This window comes from Lacerta agilis, chromosome 3 (assembly GCF_009819535.1).
Source record: "Lacerta agilis isolate rLacAgi1 chromosome 3, rLacAgi1.pri, whole genome shotgun sequence".
Classification (NCBI taxonomy): domain Eukaryota; kingdom Metazoa; phylum Chordata; class Lepidosauria; order Squamata; family Lacertidae; genus Lacerta; species Lacerta agilis.
In genome coordinates, this window is record NC_046314.1 from 29,668,880 (window position 1) to 29,689,649 (window position 20,770).

Below are 20,770 nucleotides of genomic sequence, written 5' to 3' on the forward strand. Positions count from 1 at the left end.
GTCCCCCTTTTCTTCCACTCAGCAGTTTTAATCTGAAATCTCAGGCGCAGTACTGCACCCAGAGCTCAGAAACGGCTCACGCCAATGAAATTCCATGTCACAAAATGAGCCTAGAATAATGGGAGTTTTGAATGCTGCATATGAAGTCACATCTTGGCCTCTTGCTGTGCACTTGCTATCTTCCCACACCAGCAGGCTCCTCTGCAAACAGCCACATATTGGCATCAGGAGTCCCCTATAGCAAAGGCAATGAGAACCTCAGATTTGCCTCCTGGAATTTGGTTTTGTGCATAGTCTACACTCTCAGATGCCTAGAGATGGGAGCAGTGCATCTGAAATACTCACAGGAAAGTGATTTTACAAGTGGTGTTCGTTGTCATTGCTCCCCCCCCCCAATTGGTCCCCATTCCTTTTATTACAGGAGTATTTTCCCCCTCTAGGTTTATTCTTAGGGCTGTTGGGTGAAAGTACTGGTATGTAGGTTTGGGTTTTTTGTTGTTGTTATATTGCTATGACTGAATCAAGTTTACATGATTATTCTTTGAAACATTTCTTAATCTAATAATACATTAATAAATAGGCTCCTTAATCTTGATTTTTCTATATTTGATAAGGAATCCTGTTTCCTTCCCTGTTACACATTTATAGCTTTTATACTATTGTTCTAATGTTGGACATGCTGTCAAGACATGCATGAGATTTAGTTGAGATTCCTGCATGGCAGGGCGTTAGACTAGATGAGGGACATGGGTGGTGCTGTGGTCTAAAGCCTCTTGCACTTGCCAATCAGAAGGCTGGCGGTTCGAATCCCAGTGACAGAGTGAGCTCCCATTGCTCTGTCCCAGCTCCTGCCAACCTAGCAGTTTGAAAGCATACCAGCTAAGGTTACCCCGTTTCCCAGGGACAGTCCCCAGATTTACTAATCAGTCCCCATACAAAATCCATTGAAGTTGAAAAGTGTCCCCAGATTCATTGAAAAAAATCTGGTAACCTTAATACCAGTGCAAGTAGATAAATAGGTACCACTGTGGCGGGAAGGTAAACAGCGTTTCCGTGCGCTCTGGTTTACGTCATGGTGTATCATTGCGCCAGAAGCGGCTTAGTCATGCTGGCCACATGACCCAGAAAGCGCCAGCTCCCTTGGCCTGAAAGCGAGATGAGCGCTGCAACCCCATACTTGCTTTTGATTGGACTTAACCATTCAGGGGTCCTTTACCTACCTTTTACTAGATGGCTCTTGGGGGTCGTTTCCAACTCTATGGTTCTATGAGTTTCTTTATAACCACATAGAAATTCAATATGGACATGTTGGGCAAAGTCTCCATTTAATTTAAGAACTTTGGCAACCAAGGCCAAACATGCCAATCAACAACAGGCCTTCCATTTATCTTTTGAAGATACTGCAGTTAGAGGAGTCATCCACTAAGTGGCAATATTTGCCTTCCGAAGAGCAAAACGGAAGCGGGGCAAAAAGCGCATTGCAGATACAGTACTTGCATTTTCGAAAACTGTAAGTAGGCATTCAGGATAGCCAATACTTCTCACTGTAGGTAGCGATCTATAGCAGGCTGTGTTTTGTACAAGGATCAGCTGGACTCAGCCACAGACTGATATAGATAGATAGATAGATAGATAAATAGATAGATAGATAGATAGATAATAGGTAGATGATAGATAAAATGATGACAAGTCCACATGCATTTCTAGTTCTCATGTTTTATTCAATATTTTAAAAATTGATAAAATGTTAGTGCTGGGGTTCTTTTTACAACACAGCAAAATGAATCAATAATCTGTCGCTGTGAATCAAGGAGATATCAAGGTATTAAGTGCACAGCTCCCATGTTTACATTATGTATGCAGGGATGCTGTCAATGACTGCCCTTGCCAATAATGTGGGAGCCCTTTTGATGCTTTGCTCAGGATTGCATCACAAGATGCTGCCCCCGGGTGACACGACCCAAGAACCAGTAAGCAGCAAATAGTTGGCGACCAAAGGGGAGAATGTTTGCCTCATGCCCAGTTCCTCCACACAAGTCACAAGCTTATTAAATCTGTGCGGCATTTGTTTTCAGGACACAAATTCAAGCTTTTAAGGCTGCAGTAGATGAATAGCCCCCTCTTATCTGTTGCATTTCACACCAACTGGCAAAAAAAACACAGTGCTAATGTCATGAACAGCTGGAGCTGACTATAAAAGTTCAGGCACCTCAAAATTATGAATTCCTGAGATCATTTTAGATTTACAGAAGAAACTGGCAGCTTAAAATAAATTAAGATCCGAGTGCTGATCTTTATTGCCAGCATTAATCCGTAGTTCTGCTTAAAACCCTCTGAAGTACTTTTTGCTTCCATGTTTTCCGGGCTTTATTCGATTTTTGAATTATAGCGAACAAAGTTCTCTCTGGCTTTCTTAATCTTTTCACTGCTGCCTATTAGTTCCAGCAGATAATTTGCTATTGCTGTTCTCTGGCATTAAATTTCTTGAGAAAAGAGTAGCATCGTTTTCGCTCTTCTGCTCCCCCCCCCCATTAATTTCGTTAGCTGTGTCACACATGCTTTGGAAATCCCAGTGCTGGGGTTCTTGGGTGGGTGGAAAACCATTTAAGTAGGGGTCTGGCGGCTACAGCTTTCTGAGGGGGGGGGGGACCAAGGGCTTTAGAATACAGAGTTATTTTATTGTACTGTGACAGTTCGGGTTTTTAACAACTGTGATGATGACAGCAACTGCTTCTACTAATAGTTACAGGAAATGGGGATCATTTAAATTTCTGCTTTCAGAGCTCATCTAAAATGCTCACAAACTAAAAACCCAGAGATGTCTCCAGTGCAAATGGAACAGTATACAGCCCCCCCAAAAAAACCACCCTAAAATTGTTTACTGTTATACTGTTACTGTTATACATAAGGAAAAGTCATTTTTTTCCACTAGCTGAATGACATTTTATAACTGCAGTATTCAAGAGAGTCCACTACTCAGTATTAAGAGAGCCTTTATAAAAATACCACAGTGGACATTTATCTACTTATAAGCAAAACTGTTCTCCATCCCCCCCCCCCCTGAAAGAAGCATCAGGTCTATGATATTTCCAGATGCCGTTCGCACACTACGAAACGGCATCCTGTTTTTTAACTTTGCCTGGGTGTGGCTCCAAGTCCATTTCTGGCAACATGTCCTGCAATAGTAAGCATCCAGATTTGTTCCTGCTACACAGGAAAAACAGACCGGTCTCTGGCTCATCTGCTTCTTTTAATGTACCATATAGCATAGCTCTCCACCACTCTACAATCAAAATCCTTCCCTGCAGATGGAACCCTTTGCCCGAGGGTCTCCAATGTGCATCACTGCAGTGGTACTCAAACAATGAGCGTTGCTAAATCAAAATGTCAACAAATAAGGGTCCATTTGAAGCTGCGCTGTCCAAGATAAAGGCAGCCATTATTCAATATGGAAATGAGAGGCACCCCTAATATCCGAGAAGACTGATGCTCTGAAAATAAAGGGATAACTTTTGATAATAAGGATAAATGGGACCACCTATTTTTTATGGATGGTACAGCATGATAATACTGTTATCTCATTGGAGTCAAATGTCCAGTTACTATTGTTACAAGTATGTCTATTTCTCCATTATATCTGAATCAGATGTGGCCCTGTAAGTTCTGGACCAGTACCCAGATGAATGAGGGCCAATAAACTGAGACTTAATTCTGGCAAGATAAAGGCCCTGTGTTGCTAGGTCTAGTCTAGGATATACATCCATCGCCTGTTCTGGATGCGTCTTCACACCAGTTTCCTATTCCGAGGATATTCCTGGATGCAACACCCATCTCCAGAAGGCCAAGAGGCCTCAGGGGCTGAAAGTGTTTTTCTACTAGCTTTTTGCTGCTTTACCAGCTACAACTTTCCCCCGGCCAAGATAACCTGCTCAAAATGGCCCTATAAAAACACTGAATAGGCTATGTGTTATGTAGATGTACATTCTCCTCCTAACTTAAAAATGAATTTTTGGTGGTTCTGGGGAGCACCCAAGGCTCCAACGAACTGAAAGGGTACCATGGTTTTTGGCATTCCCTTTGGTTGAAGGGATAATTATGTAGTGCTCCTTGTGTGATTAGGTCCCTACAGAACTTTAGCCTGTGGACAAGTGTATTTATATATAAATGAAACAAAACAATGCTAGATTTACAAAACAGACCTAAAAATATTAATCGGTATGCTACGTAAGAAAGCATTTGATACACCGAGTAATTTCTTACCTGGAAATGTGTTTGTCTTGAATCTGGTTCAGTAATCTGCAACAATGGAATCGGGGAGTCAGTAATCATCTCATGTGATACTTGGGGTTTACATGTACACAAACCCTGCTCAAGCAACTTCTCCTTTAGCGTCACAGTTTAGACTTTCTTCTTTGTTCTTAAAATCCTAACTGCTAACAGTTAATGAAAAGGGGCTGCAATGTCAACATTCATCGAATGTATGGAAGTATAACATATATGGGTAGAGAGAGAGAAAGGCACAGAAGAACATTCTCACATTTAACACCAAGTAGGGCAGGGCGATGGGACGCGGGTGGCGCAGTGGTTTAAACCACTGTGCTGCTTGGACTTGCCGATCAGAAGGTTGGCGGTTCGAGGCCCCGCGACAGGGTGAGCTCCCATTATTCAGTCCCAGCTCCTGCCAACCTAGCAGTTCGAAAGCACACAGTGCAAGTAGATAAATAGGTACCGCTCTGGCGGGAAGGTAAACGGCGTTTCCGTGTACTGCTCTGGCTTCGCCAGAAGCAGCTTAGTCATGCTAGCCACATGACCTGGAAAAACTGTCCGCGGAAGCGGACAAACGCTGGTTCCCTCGGCGAAAAGCAAGGTGAGCGCCGCAAACCCAGAGTCATTCGCAACTGGACTTAACTGTTAGGGGTCCCTTTACCTAGGGCAGGGTGATATATCAATATATTGTCCCAAACCAGTTTGAAGTCCATATCGTGATATAGGCTTCGTAGTTTTTGACCTGGCCATATATCGTGAATCACGATGTGCCTGTGTGCTATGCAAAAAACTCACAACGTGGGGAAAAGCGTGAAGCCAGTCAATGCCTCTCAGAGCTCCATCCTTATTTCAGACATTGTGATATATTGGTATATCACGATGTTTAGCTGGTGATATACTGCGATGTTGATATCACCCAGCCCAAATACAATGTTGGCTTAGAGAGAGGCCAAGGCCCAGAATACAAAACCTAAATCTCATATCACAATATCTCACTTGAAACAAGCAAACAAACAAAACCAACTACAGGTACATTGACTATGTAAAGAGCACCGGATTCAATGCAACTTACTCGCAGGTAACAATGTTTAGTGACCCGCAGTCACTATGCCCCTGACATTATGTAGGTTTTAGTATTATCCCTATCTAACCAAGTACATATCCATCTTTGGGACTCCCGTCAATTAAATTAGAGCTGCACATTTAAAGCAGCAATTACAGCCTACGAACAGTAGGCATGTCCCATTTAATCAAAAACCAAAGTACAGTGATACTTTTAAAGGTGACACTTCATTTCAACTTGTCTTAGCCATCCTCTAATGGCATCCATCTGCAGATGCCTGTTTCATTTTGCTCTAAAAATCAGAACACACGGTTGCTACATGATTCTGAGCACTTTAAGGTCTGGGCTTGAAAAGAGGGTTTAAATTTGCCATTTAACCTGCCTTCTGTTTGAGTGACCTCAGAGACACCAAAATTCTTATATGGAGTAAAATATATTGTGCACATAACTCTGAGTGACCAGCATTTTTTAAGGCTGCTCCTCGTCTGCGTGTAAGTGGGTGTGAAAAGCAACCATAAAAAGCCATTTCCACAACTTTTCCGAAGGCCTGGGCCAAACCATTCAGCCTATAATTCTGCATGTCAGATACCTCACAGACGAGCAGATTCAGACACTACTCAGCCTTCCCTTGGGAGCAGAATAAACTCAGTGCTGCAGTTAGGGTGGTACGGTGAATGTTGCGGTTATATTATTTATTTAGTTCATTTAGGGACATTTCAGACTCTTTTTTCAGCCCCCGAGGCAGTTCCCATATTTAAAACACACACAAAAAAAACCAACAAAAATAAACGAGGGGGGAAATTCAATGCATCAATGAAGGCTCCAGCTCTATGTCATTAAGAGAGCATAGAATCATAGAATCATAGAGTTGGAAGAGACCACAAGGGCCATCCAGTCCAACCCCCTGCCAAGCAGGAAACACCATCAAAGCATTCCTGACAGATGGCTGTCAAGCCTCCGCTTAAAGACCTCCAAAGAAGGAGACTCCACCACACTCCTTGGCAGCAAATTCCACTGTCGGACAGCTCTTACTGTCAGGAAGTTCTTCCTAATATTTAGGTGGAATCTTCTTTCTTGTAGTTTGAATCCATTGCCCCGTGTCCGCTTCTCTGGAGCAGCAGAAAACAACCTTTCACCCTCCTCTATATGACATCCTTTTATATATTTGAACATGGCTATCATATCACCCCTTAACCTTCTCTTCTCCAGGCTAAACATACCCAGCTCCCTAAGCCGTTCCTCATAAGGCATCGTTTCCAGGCCTTTGACCATTTTGGTTGCCCTCCTCTGGACACGTTCCAGCTTGTCAGTATCCTTCTTGAACTGTGGTGCCCAGAACTGGACACAGTATTCCAGGTGAGGTCTGACCAGAGCAGAATACAGTGGTACTATTACTTTCCTTGATCTAGATGCTATACTCCTATTGATGCAGCCCAGAATTGCATTGGCTTTTTTAGCTGCTGCATCACACTGTTGACTCACAGTTTGAGTGAGGCATAAAATAACCATGTCAGCTTCAAAATACATGGTCAAAGCAGGAGGTTGCGATCCTATGCATGCATACTCAAAAAAGAAGCGCCACTGAAGTGATTGAGCCCACCTCCAGCTAAGCAAGTACAGGATTTTAACCTAATGGCACAGTGGAATAAACAAAGTCTTCGCCGCCTCTCCTAAAACTGAAGAGAGAGGGCGCCAACCAAACCTCTTTCAGGAAAGTTTTCCACATTCTGGGTGCCACCACAGAGAAGGCCCTCTATGTTCCCCGCTTTCCCTTGCAGAATGTTAACGGCACACTAACCTCAGACTTATAATTTGATTTGATTTGACTGATGGTATCGCTATGCAGCTTTCAGAGCTGGGAGATATGTTGATAAATTGCTTAAATGGCATTCAGATCACGATACTGTTTCGGACCACTTGAGTGGGCAATACATTAATACAATTTTTTCAATTTTTCAGAAAAAAACAAAAAAGGCTTCAGGGGAGGGAAACAGGGTTTTTTCCAAATTTTTCCAGTTTTCCCCCGGACCTTCACATCTCTACCCCTGACCATTAGGTCCAGTTGCGGACAACTCTGGGGTTGTGGTGCTCATCTCTCTTTACTAGCCGAGGGAGCCGGCGTACAGCTTCCGGGTCATGTGGCCAGCATGACTAAGCCACTTCTGGAGAACCAGAGCAGCACACGGAAACGCCATTTACCTTCCCGCCAGAGCAGTACCTATTTATCTACATGCACTTTGACGTGTTTTCGAACTGCTAGGTGGGCAGGAGCAGGGACCGAGCAATGGGAGCTCACCCCTTTGCGGGAATTCGAACCGCCGACCTTCTGATTGACAAGCCCTAGTCTCAGTGGTTTAACCCACAGAGCCATCCGTGTCCCTGGGCAAATACATTGTGCCAGGTCAAACTGCCTGCAAACAGAGTCTGAGAAGGTTCTGTGTGAGCACCTTTCAGGCTCTGCCTGCCTGCCTGCCTGTGCCTTTGAGGGAGCCCCCCACCCCTGCAGCTCACATGAGCCAGAGCAGTATGGGGTCTCGCTCAGTGGAGGGGCAGGAGGCTGAACAGTGAAAAAAAAAAAATTGCCCCTCAGGTTCGCACGTGAACTGGAGAGGTATCAGGGCTTCTCACTGTAGGGCTGGTTGATGTATCTTTGCTGCTTCTTCCTCCTCTACGGCAGAGGAAGTGGCCAAGATACATTTCAGACATTGTGATATATCAGCATATTGAGGTATTTAGCTACTGATATATCACGATGCGGAAAGCCAGATATCGCCCAGCCCTAGCCGCTTTTCATTCAAATGAACCCCAAAGTGGCTTACAAGCAATAAATAACAATTACTTAACATCAAAATTGCAGCCCAAATCATATGAAATAATCAACAAATAATCATCAATAAAACAATTACTTTATATAAAACACTATTTAAAAGACTCAGGCTGATCTTCCTACAACAAGGATGAGGAATCTCCAGCACACAGGTGCAATTAGGTTCACCAGATCTGCCTATTTGCCCCAAGCCACACCCACCTGCCTTATACCTGGCATCATCTAGGATGTCAGGTGTGGGGCAGGTAAGGGCAGGGCTTGGATGAAAGGGGCTTTTGCTGAGCAGATGCCCCTTGAGCAGAACTTCCAGAACTGCCAGCTATCAGCTGACAGAGGTGGGAAAGCACTGTCCCTAGGACTTCCCCAGCGTGGACAGTTGGTCAATCGCCAGCGCTCACGAGGCGCTGCACACACTTTTTGGTCTATACAGTTTGACTGCAAACAAAGCAGGTAAAAGAAAACCTGACCTCATTGCAACAACAGATGATTGACAAGCGGGCAGCACTGGCCCATGGGGGGGGGTGGAGATACGGATCCGGCCAGATTCCTTTCCCCACTCCGATTTTGCAAGCCGTCCAATGGAAGGATAGTTCCAATTGTGCGCACGATTTACCACATACATGGTATGCTATTTTGCATTTATCAAAGGATTCTACATCCCCTCAGGTTACTGAAAGTCATCAGCCTCTGCTGTGGCAACGTCTTCCCAAGGCATGTGGCAAGTGGTGCCCTTCGTAAACCGCTGACTACAATGCCAATTTTAAGGATGACTTCACTGTACGTTATTTTCTTCCTCCCACTTCTCAAAAATGAAGCGGTTTCCCCCTCCTGCCAGAAAGAGGAAGGGTGAATTTCTTTGTGACTACTACCCCAATTTGATCCTGCCCATCAGCATTCCCTACGAAGCGAGTCGGAACGGAATCTGTGAAAGTAGCTGGAAGCAAAGCATGAGAAATAGAGAACTGGGCCGAGGAGGGGAAGAGGAAATCAAAGTTTTTGTGTCTTTGTGCACTTTCAAAGTTCCCAGAGCAGGGATTCCAAAATAGTGATGACTAACTATTCCAGTTAAAACGAGCGGTGGAGGTCAAAAGCTTTCTAGGTACTGAAGTAAGCAACCAACAAGAATAGATAGATGATGATATAGATAGATAGATGATAGGTAGATGATAGATAGATGATAGAGATAGATAGATAGATGATAGAGATAGATAGATAGATAGATGTGATCTTACCTCTTCAGGAATCCTCCAATGTCTCCTAGAGATCTAAGTGAAGAGCGAAACCTGCCAATTTTAAATCCAGAACATTGTTATTAAATAATTGCACTGTAAGTGGAATGCAGCTCAAATAACCTGTCATGTACAAATAAAGAAACTTTGTTTGATGTTTCTAGTTTTCCATGCCCACAACGCCCCGTGGGGGGGGGCGGTCCCTCTCATGCAAACTGTCTGCTGTGTCTCTTTTCATCATGAACCATGGTGCACATTTGCACCTGCATTAAGTTTAATGCTCTTCGTAGTTAGCTTTAAACCAGACTTTGAAGAGAAGGTTGCAAGGCGGTTTGCAATCCTTTGGTTCAAGTTACAGAAAGCCCACCCTTTTTTCCTCAGCTGAGGAGAAATGGTTGCCCCCTCTCTGCTCCTCAAATGATTTATTTGTATCCTAATCAGGGAACCTCAGGAGGGCCGGGCCCAGCCACTACACAAGGTGAAGCCACTGCATCGGGCAGCACCACTTCTCCCTCAGCGGGGTTACCAGTGCTTCAGCTGCGACCACAAATGGATTGTCACCTTTTGTATTCACATACTGTAGCTGAATTGAAACAGCCAGGTTCCTCCTTTGTCCTGCTTGGTTACATTCTTGAGAGATGATAGCCCCCCCTCCATCAATGCCACACCTATAAGAGCCATGGATGAACCAAAGCATGCCCAATAGGTTCAGAAACGGGATATTTTTGAATGCAGTCTCTTTTGCAAAACAGCCTGGCTTAAAACCCAAATTGAACACAGCCACATTGAAGTCCACAGCCTCTGAAAACCGAACCTGTTCAAGAACATGAAGTAAAAGGTTCCTCCTCACAGGGCCGCTTTCTCGTGAGGAAAGTTATCTGACCTTTGGGGTCAGCCATGGCATGAAGCACGTACACCATGGGCACACAAGATTTTCCACTGCAGCAGGAAAAACTTGATGTATGTATTTTTTTAAAGTGGAAGTGGTAAAGCCATATTAAACTGGGGTGGGGTGGGGAGATCATCTGGGATGGCATTTTGAGGAGGACAACATCGTGGAGAAGCTGCGAAAAAGCTGCAGGCCCGAACAGCATGGAGTCCACAATAAACTCCCACATGGAAGCTCCCAATGATCATTCACTGAAGCCACCTAGATAGTCTTGGACTCATGTTTTCATCGTTTACATACAGCCTACTGAATATGTATTACTACTTCCAGGTCAAGAAGACAGACCTTTGTTTTCCATCTCATGGAGGAATAGTGTCTCTCCCTGCCGCTCTTGCTTTTGGAAGATTCTGTCCATACAGCCTCCGACTACGTTTTAAGAGTTTTGTTTAGCGTCCTCGTAACTGTATGGAGTCAAACAGAGAGCCACCACTTTCTTAAATATCTCTTCTCAGCGTTAGAAACTCACATATACAAAGCCAGGCACCAAACAGTTCCTTAAAGCAGGGTTACAGCCGCCAAAACTAAATGCCAAGTTGCCATTTTGGGGCCAGGTGGCTCAGAAGTCATATTTTTCAATACGACTTTGGGGTTCATGAAATTCATTCTGATTGTGCAGATAAAATATAGTGGATAGAATTCTACAGGATGCGTTGCTACAGTGTGAAGATCCAAGGACCCCCAGGCATGCACCTCCAGGCGGTGGAAACATCAGGCGCTGTTCTGGCGCCCGGACATCTTCACTTGGGCGCAAGCGGCCAATAGCCAGGTGCAAAATGCGCCTGGCAAATTTTGAGCGCTGTTTCTTCTCTTATGTATAAAATGACATAATCCTGAAGTCCAAGCGCCACATAGACTGCAAGACCAAGATGCCATCTGACTTCACTCTAGCGTCTATGTGGATTCAATTTTCCATATGACCTCCACAAAATCCTAACCTTAGTTCCAGTTACAGGTGGGTAGCCGTGTTGGTCTGCCATAGTCGAAACAAAATAGGAAATTCTTTCCAGTAGCACCTTAGAGACCAACTGAGTTTGTTCTTGGTATGAGCTTTCGTGTGCATGCACACTTCTTCAGATACCTTCTTCATGTATCTGAAGAAGTGTGCATGCACACGAAAGCTCATACCAAGAACAAACTCAGTTGGTCTCTAAGGTGCTACTGGAAAGAATGTCCTAACCTTAGTAACATTCATAAACCCTGGTTCTTTAGTATCCCCATCTACAAAAGAATGAAGCAAGGAGAAGAAAGCTTTCCGCAATGAACAAAATTTCTTTTTCAAGTACGGGTGAACTATTGGGTGCTGGAGACACAGCAGACATTATTGAGTGCTGGTATCCAAACACATACTTTAGTCATGCCCAGAGGATTTTGAAAACTTTTTTTCAATGAATAGCAGGTCCCCATGCCACATTACAAATTGCTTTTGAAATTCCCTAGGATTTCAAAAGTGTTCGGCAGTGTAGTAAGAGAGAGGGTGAGAAGCTTGTTGCAGAGAAATGCACAGCCCCACTCAAACTTAGATGCATAGCTTTTGGTTCCTAGTCAATATATTCCAGTAAAGCAAAGAGAATTATATATGTTACAGTTTAGGAGCCATCTAACAAAATTGTTTTAGCCATAGATAAAGCATCTTTTCCCCCCTTTTTTTTAAGGAAGCTAGTTCAGTACCTATAACTCAACTGCCTGACTGTATGTTCTGGGAGAGAAGCTTATCACACACGCCAAGTTTGAGCAATCACACTTTACAGTCAATTTAACTTAAGGCAATACACAGCTGCTTGCTTTGGAAGTTCCCTGCTGAGGAAGAAATAATGAAGGCCATATGATCAGTCTTCCAGCTTGCATTAAAAATTAAAGTCAGGGGAGTGGGAAGAACTGTGGAACAGCATGGTTAAAAACAACATCGACCACGGACTAGTAAGATAAAAGGCTCTCCGGTGACTTTTCTCTTTGAAAAAAGATCCAGTCCTCCGCTATTCTGTCCTTTAATTGTTATGATGACGTGCTGAACGGTAGAAGGCAGAACATAATCGTCATGCAAATGGGTCTTCCAAACAAACTGACCACTGCTCACGTGCGTCTCATGTGGAAATTGCAACACTGGCTGCACAGAGGAGAAGCATCCGGGAACCTTTAGCTGACACTGGAGGCCCACGTGGTCTAGCAATGACAGTGTTGGGACTTGGGTGATTTGCAAAATGTTACGCAAGATAACCCTGTAGAACTCATGAGCCGTGCTTCTTCAGACTGCAGGTGAGTAGGTACTTTTCGTAGACTGCATACCATAGATTTAAAGCACAGGGCTTTCCCCCAAAGAATACTGTACTTTGTTAAGGGTGCTGGGAATCGCAGCTCTGTGGGGAGCAAACCACAGTTCCCAAGCTTCTTTGGAGGAGTCAGGTGTTGTGTGCGAAGCCCCTACTTGCAGGAAACCAGAACATCAGGGGAAGAGAGCTGCCCTAACCTATTTTCCTTGATATCCTGGTTTTCTACATGCAGGATTTCTAAATTATTACTATTAACAAACTCCAATCAGAAATGATACTGCCCGACAACTCTGCAATCTCATTCTATCCTCTCGTTTTGGGCAACCTGAACTTAACGGTGAAGGATGAAGGGAGATCATCTACAGACCTAGATCATAGAATGGTAGAGTTGGAAGGGACCCTGATGACCATCTAGTCCACCCCCTGCAACGCAGGAATATGCAGCTGCCCCATAAGGGGATCGAACCTGCAACCTTGGCATTATCAGCACCACTCTCTAAGCAACTGAGCTACCCAGCTGACAATGAATAAATTATACAAATAATAAATAAATACATACACACAGCAGCAGATGGCATGGTAGGCTGCCACCGCTCACCTGACCTCCGTCCTGTTGCATAGTTGCTGCTTACTAGGAGGGAGAGGAGGAGGAGGAGGAGGAGTTTGGATTTGATACCCCGCTTTTTCACTACCCGAAGGAGTCTCAAAGCGGCTAACATTCTCCTTTCCCTTCCTCCCCCACAACAAACACTCTGTGAGGTGAGTGGGGCTGAGAGACTTCAGAGAAGTGTGACTAGCCCAAGGTCACCCAGCAGCTGCATGTGGAGGAGCGGAGACGCGAACCCGGTTCCCCAGATTACGAGTCTGCCGCTCTTAATGCATCAGCGGAGCCAATCTGGCGTTTCTGCCAATGTGTTTGCACCTCATCAACCTCGCCAAGCCGTCCACCACTGCATTATAGGCTGAAGATCCCTAGCAATGTTTCAGAGTAAAAGACCTGAAAAAGTGATTGACACCTCCTTGGGAGTCATGAAATTTTTCAAAAATGAAGTGAAATGTCATGAAGTGAAGATCTCAGCTGGAATTATCTTCCTGAATTTCTGCCAATAGTATAGAATCACAGAATTGTGGCATTGGAAGGAACCACGAGGGTAATCCTAGCTTGACCCCCTGCAATGCAGGAATCTTTTGCCCAGCGTGGGGCTCCAACCCACAACCCTGAGATTAAAGAGTCTCATGCTCTACCGACTCAGCTATCACCGTAATTCACTAATGGTCCAAAACAATCTCAGCAGTCATCCCAATCTTAATTCCGGGAGGAACCTTTCCCAAGTAAAAAAAAGAAAAGGTTTGGCTTTGCCTCGTCCCCCTGCACCCAAAACTACTCCCTAAATCTGAACACTTCCTAGGCAGCATTTGAAACTCCCATTGTTCTAGGTGCATTTTGTGACAGGGAATTTCATAATTACCGTGAGCAGTTTCTGAGCTCTGGGCACAGAACTGTGCCTAAGATTTCAGATTAAAACGTAGAGTGAAAGGAAAGGGGGACTTTTTTCTGGCTCCCCACTTCCAGCTACTCCCCGAAAACTGGAGAAGAGACCCTCTTAGGGGGGTGGGCAGGGGAAGGACTAGACCCTGTGAAAAATGAACATAATATTTTAGCTGCAGTTTATTCATTTTCAGCTTTGCAATCTTGTTATTCTTGTCATAAAAAAGCTCACCAAGACATTCCATTGTTGCGCCCATAACCTCGGTTTAAGGTGCCCTTTACCTCCTAGCTTTCATATCTCAGTTTCTAACACTGCTCCTAGGCCAGTGTTTTTCAACCACTGTTCCGTGGCACACTAGTGTGCCGCGAGATGTTGCCTGGTGTGCCGTGGGAAAAAATGAAAAATTCAAGAGAATTACTTTATATATAGTCAATATAGGCACAGAGTTAACTTTTTTAACATTTTCTAATGGTGGTGTGCCTCGTGATTTTTTTCATGAAACAAGTGTGCCTTTGCCCAAAAAAGGTTGAAAAACACTGTCCTAGGCCATAGCTCAGTGTTAGAGATTCTGCGTGGCCTCAGGTTCAACCCTCACCATCTCCACAGAGAGGGCGGTTTAAAACCCAGAGGTGTCTGTCTAAAACCAATGGCAGCTAGATGGACCAATGGTCTGATCCAGCACAGAACAGCTTCCTACAGTCTAATTTTTCCATGCAGCAGCAGATATTTGCCCGGAATTGTAAGGGACGCAGCTGATCTCTTGCTCAGGACAAGTAACAAAACCTGCTTGCAAATCATCTAGCAAATCGGGCCAGTTTGCCCGTGTGACTTAAAATACACATGCAAGCAAGCTAAATAAAAGGTCCAACTCCCCACCCCCACTCCCGACCACCAGTGGTCTTACATAATTCCAGAAACACAAAATGATTAAATTATTTCATTATGCATCCTCATCAAGATGCCTTTCCCAGAACTGAAGGTTACTCGGGGGACTGTTGGTTAATACTGAAATCCAGTGGAGCCCCTCTGCTACAGTACCAAAATAAAACATCGCATCAAAACAGTCGGGGCAAAACCCATCGCTTTTGGTGGAATCAGAAAAGCAGTGTGAGGAAGGCTAACAAAGCTGGAGAAACACTTCCGAGAAGCAACATACCCTCGGAGACTAGCACAAACACCGAGAGCAACAACTCCTAAACACCAGCATCAATGCCTACTGAAATAAGACAGGGTTTTTTTTATCTTGTGACTTCCCCCCCCCCTTTCTTCCACGCACTCTGCAAGTCACGTGGTGCCGCTTTTCTCCTTTTATGGGCAAAAAAAGCAGAAGAAAGCCAGTGCAGTTCAGGGAGTGCGGGGGTGGGAAGGGGGGGGGGGAAGAAGCTCACTTCACTTTTAGCCGCATGAATTAGAAACACGGCAAGTTGTAATGCAAGTCACCCTTTCGCACCTCGGTGTGAAAACACACACACACACACACACACACACACACATCCTGAAACGGAAACTGAACTCCTTTGCTCAGTCTTCTCAAAGGTGAGCAAGCTACAAATCGATATTCATCATCTGAAACGTAAAAGAGGTTTTCTTTTTTAAAAAAAAATACAACAACCCACAAGTGACAGATTCGGTGCTGATATATGCATGTGCCTTCTTTTAAATTCATTGTCGAGCGAATGTGATGATTGCTGCTTATATCACTGGAACATGCCTTTTGTTCCCACCCACCCACCCTGCGGACTGTCACAGAGCAGCAACAAAAACACATGCTTGCATAATATGACATTTCCATCGGTTTTCTACAGATGTCCTGAGTTACAGCATCTGCCTGCTACTACTGGTTGGTTAAATTTTGTTTTCTGCTTCTTTTTTAAAAAGAAAAAAGAAAAAGTAGCTCAGCGTAACTGGATACTAGCTGGACATCTTGCTAAAAAGCTACCATTCTTCCAAGCTCTCCAAGGATATGTATTTTAGACTGGCTGGGATTTTATTTATTAAAAATAAAATGAAATTGTGCACCGCTGTATCAAAAAGGTATCTATTATGGTAGGTTTACAACAACATTAAAAAAAACACAAAACAAACAATAAAATCATAAAACGTTAAAAACAAGCTAAACGCAAAAAGGAATTAAAAACAAAAATGACGCAAGAATGACCTCGGTAGTTTGTGATGTATAATCCACACCATATTACTATGATCCTCAGCTTTCATTACATATACAGTCAAACTTCGGTTGTCAAACGTAATCCGTACTGGAAGCCCGTTCGTCTTCCAAAATTTTGGCAACCGAGGCGTGGCTTCCGATTGGCTGCAAGAGCTTCCTGCACTCAAGAGGCAGCCGCGTCGGATGTTCGGCTTCCGAAAAACGTTCGGAAACCGGAGCATTTTCTTCCATTTTTTTGGCGTTCAGGAGCTGAAATGTTCCAAAACAGAGCCATTCAGGAACCGAGGTTTGACTGTAAAAGCACACTGTAAAAAAACACAAACATCACACCCACATAAGTAGCTTGATCCCATTCCTTCTGACCTCCTAGTTAACCCAAGAAGGACTTTTTATTTATTTTTAAATGTGCATGGTGCCTGACAGAATTGAAAGGATTGTGTTCACTGGATGGCGACTTTGCAGGTTGCCTGGTGACTGAATACTGAGAGGTTGGATTTGATCACGCAAGTTTCAGTGGCACCAAAAGACCATTCATTTTGGAGTGGACAGCAAGATTTTATTTCTAAAGAGTTTGCTTTACCCGCTTCAAATGTGGCTGGATTTGGCTGTCACTTCTCTCTGTTGAGTCATAAATTAAGGACTCAGCTACATTAGGAATGAAACAACAATTTGAATGCACTATCAATATGCCACACCAGATGGCCCCAGAGAGCAGGAAATTTTTATACACGATTTTCCATAGGGATTTTTTCTTTCGTTATAATCATCTAATTTGTGACTTATCTATAGCGTTTTCCCACTGTGTGTAGATCCACCCTAAATCTCAAAAACTTGCATGCTTGCAGACCCCCTAGAGTAAGATGGAGGCAGTACATCAAGACTCTCTGAGAAGAAGAAGAAGAAGAAGAAGAAGAAGAAGAAGAAGAAGAAGAAGAAGAGTTTGGATTTGATATCCCGCTTTTCACTACCAGAAGGAGTCTCAAAGCGGCTAACATTCTCCTTTCCCTTCCTCCCCCACAACAAACACTCTGTGGGATGAGTGGGGCTGAGAGACTTCAAAGAAGTGTGACTAGCCCAAGGTCACCCAGCAGCTGCATGTGGAGGAGTGGAGATACGAACCCGGTTCCCCAGATTACGAGACTACCGCACTTAACCACTACACCACACTGGCCAAAAGGTGCTGGATGAAGGACAAAGAACTACTCTGTGAAATATATCAATTCCTGTCTGATGTCCCTGGAAACTGCCCAATAGCACTGATGCAGCTGAATCTGCTGCTCCTGCCCCACACAGGTAATGGGGTGGGATACCCTATGGCTCTAAAACAGTGGTTCTTAATATTTTGGGGGGTCACAAACCCCTCTGAGAATCTGCTGAAATCTTTGGACCTCATTCCCAGTATTTTTTCCCTTCACAAATATACATTTCAAAGCAACAGGAAGGAAACTGAATGGTGGGGGAATCACATTTTTTGGCACCTGGTTCACCCCCTGAAACCCATCCTAGGGGGCGTCTTGGTACGTCGGGTCAAGAACCCCTGGTCTGTAGGGACCCCTGTACTAGTAGCCTAGCTAAAAGAAAAAGAAAAACCCAGCTAAGGCAGCCTATAAATATACTTATTAATCAACTCATTTAAATGCAGGGTTTTTTTTTCAGCTGGAATTTGCCAGCACTCAGTCCCGGCACCATTGCCATTAGAAGACAACAAGGGAGGCGTTCATGGCGAGTTCCGGTCCTTTCCCCCCTACAAAAATAGCACTGCATTACATCACAAAAATATATCAATGTAAATGTATAGGAAACACCTGGGTGGAATCTACACACATATAAAAACCGTTCTGAAAATGCTTTTTTTTAAGCGTTTTTTTTAAAAAAATACATTAAATTTTCCATAAGGCTCGCCATCTAGTGTCACATTGTATATTGCACTTAAAACACACTTTAAACATTTTATTTGCAACTGTATAGCTGAGGCCCTGAACATTTAATTGTTGTTGTTCAGTTGTTCAGTCATGTCCGACTCTTCATGACCCCATGGACCAGAGCACGCCAGGCACCCCTATCCTCCACTGCCTCCTGCAGTTTGGCCAAACTCATGCCAGTCGCTTCGAGAACACTGTCCAACCATCTCATCCTCTGTCGTCCCCTTCTCCTTGTGCCCTCCATCTTTCCCAACATCAGGGTCTTTTCCAGGGAGTCTTCTCTTCTCATGAGGTGGCCAAAGTACTGGAGCCTCAACTTCCGGATCTGTCCTTCCAGTGAGCACTCAGGGCTGATTTCTTTAAGGATTGATAAGTTTCATCTTTTTGCAGTCCATGGGACTCTCAAGCGTCTCCTCCAGCACCATAATTCAAAAGCATAAATTCTTCAGCAATCAGCCTTCTTTATGGTCCAACATTTAATAGTATCTTCTATATGGACAAAACAGCATAGAAATGGAAAACTAAACAATTCCCCCCCCCCTCTATATATACAGTATATATAACGGATGACAAAAAGCCACTTGAAGATGAAAGGGAGCCTTTAAACAGACCATTCAGTGATTCTATGACTCCTGGAGTTTCCGAAAAAGGCTGCAACTTTGCCTGCACAACCAACCTACACAAGTTTGTGCAGCACATTAGTTACCCGCAGTCCAGAAAAAAAGAAACACCCTTTTTTGTTGTTGTTGCAAAGCTCCCCTGCCTTGTTGCTTGAAAGTAATCCCTGCTCACCAAAGGTAAGAATCCTCTCCAAATCCTCTCCCCCGCACCCAGTCTGGTATTAAGCAGTTTTCCTCCGCCACCTTTTCAGAGGGCCTGCATCTAACTCTCCAAGCCTATTCAGCAGCTGAATAGCTAAGTGGGAAGCAATTTCAACTAATGATTCACTCAGCGTTATTATTCGTGCAGTTGGTGTTCTGCAGTGCTTCAATCGAGGGCTGACTTACACAAAACTTCATTATTCTCCATGTCGGAAGGAGCATGCTCTTAACACTTTAAATTGGTGGCAAGAGAGACTTTTTGGTGCAAGCTTCAAAATCTGCATCGTGCAGGGGGACCCGAAAGGAGGAAAAGGATGAGGCAGGCAATCTAAGCCAAGTGGAAAAATAGGACACGTTTTCGTTGCTTATAGCTTTCTCACTGATTTGGCGTAAAATAAGTTAGGACGCTGCAACGCTGCTACTGCCACCAGCCTGCCTAGAGGCAGGAGAGACTGATCCAGCTCATCCGCTGCGTGAAGCTGACAGGGGAACAGATGGTATGAGCAGCTCAGGTACCTGCAGCCACCAGCCAAATATGTGGCTGGAAGCCAGTCCTCAAAAAGGGTGGCAAAAGATACAAGCTACGCCTCCTGAAATAATTCATAGAATCAAAGAATTGGAAGGGACCATGAGGGTCATCTAGTCCAATTTCCTGCAATGCAGGAATATTTTGCCCAACGTAGGGCTTGAACCCATGACCCTGAAATTAAGAGGCTTGTGCACTACCAACTGGGCTCTTTATCTCATTCCTCTTCTATACAATTTTTAAAAGTATACACTGTCCTAAGTACCCATGTTAGATTAGCTTATGGTAGGGCTGCCATACATTTCAAAGGCGGAATTGACGTTTGAGGGGAAATTCTGAAAGGCGGCGCTTTGTCCTGGATCTGAGACAAGTCAACCGAACAATCAGCCGTTCTGGCCCTTTTGTCAAAAAGCTCACCAACTTTTGGGTTTTCCTTTAAAAAAAAAAAGCTTCACAGTTTTGGTGTCTTTCTATAAAAAGCTGAACAACTTTTGGGGTACAGTCGTACCTTGGAGCTCAAACGCCTTGGCTCCCAAACAAATCGGGACCCAAGCGATCGAAACTCAAAAGTGACTGTTCTGGTTTTTGGAAGCCGAACTTCCAGCGCCTTGGTTTTCAAACGGTTTCGAGAGTTGAACGGACTCCCGGAACGCATTCTGTTCGAAAACCATGGTACAACTGTATCCTGGTTTTTACCTTTTGAAATATGGCAGCCCTAGCTTATGGCATCCAAACCCAGCGTTCTTTTAAGGGACTCTCCCATAGGGTTTCTAAAGCATCAGTTCATACATACATACATACATAATTTTATTAGTATGCTGCCTTTCCACAGTTCAAAAGCTTGCGAGGGGGGCAACATCGCACCTGTGATATCGCGACGTCCTGATGTTGTGCGCATGAGCATCGTTCTTCCCTCTCTAAGCCAAGCAGAAGCTTCCCAGGCTTTGGGAAGGAGGCACCGGGCTCCTAAATTATTGGGAACATTTAGGGGGCTAGCCTGGTCCACTGGCAGCACACCACTGAGACAGTAAAATGGCACAATAACATAGAAAAGCCACTTTGCTATGAAGGAGGCAAGAACTCTAAGCCTGATTGTGCCAATCTGAAGGCTTGATAAAACTTCATTCTAGCTCCATTAACTGATAACCAAAGAACTCAGCAAAGAAAGAGAAGCACTCTTACTAAACCAGAAGTAAAGAGTGGGTAGTTAGGTTAGCCAAAACACATTAGGGACGAACAGATA

At 44.2% G+C, this 20,770-nt stretch overlaps 1 protein-coding gene across 6 annotated transcripts in view; it reads right to left on the bottom strand.

Moving 5' to 3' along the window:
• CYRIA (CYFIP related Rac1 interactor A) overlaps positions 1-20,770 on the bottom strand; it is a 61,891-nt gene that overhangs the window by 24,115 nt on the left and 17,006 nt on the right. For 4 of the 6 annotated variants that reach the window (XM_033143134.1, XM_033143133.1, XM_033143135.1 and 1 more), the window contains exons 2-3: positions 9,389-9,439; positions 4,261-4,296 (exon numbers count right to left, since the gene is read on the bottom strand). The gene's annotated coding sequence lies outside the window, so the exon portion shown is untranslated. The remainder of the gene's footprint in view (positions 1-4,260; positions 4,297-9,388; positions 9,440-20,770) is intronic. The other 2 variants (XM_033143136.1, XM_033143138.1) reach the window with 1 other exon arrangement.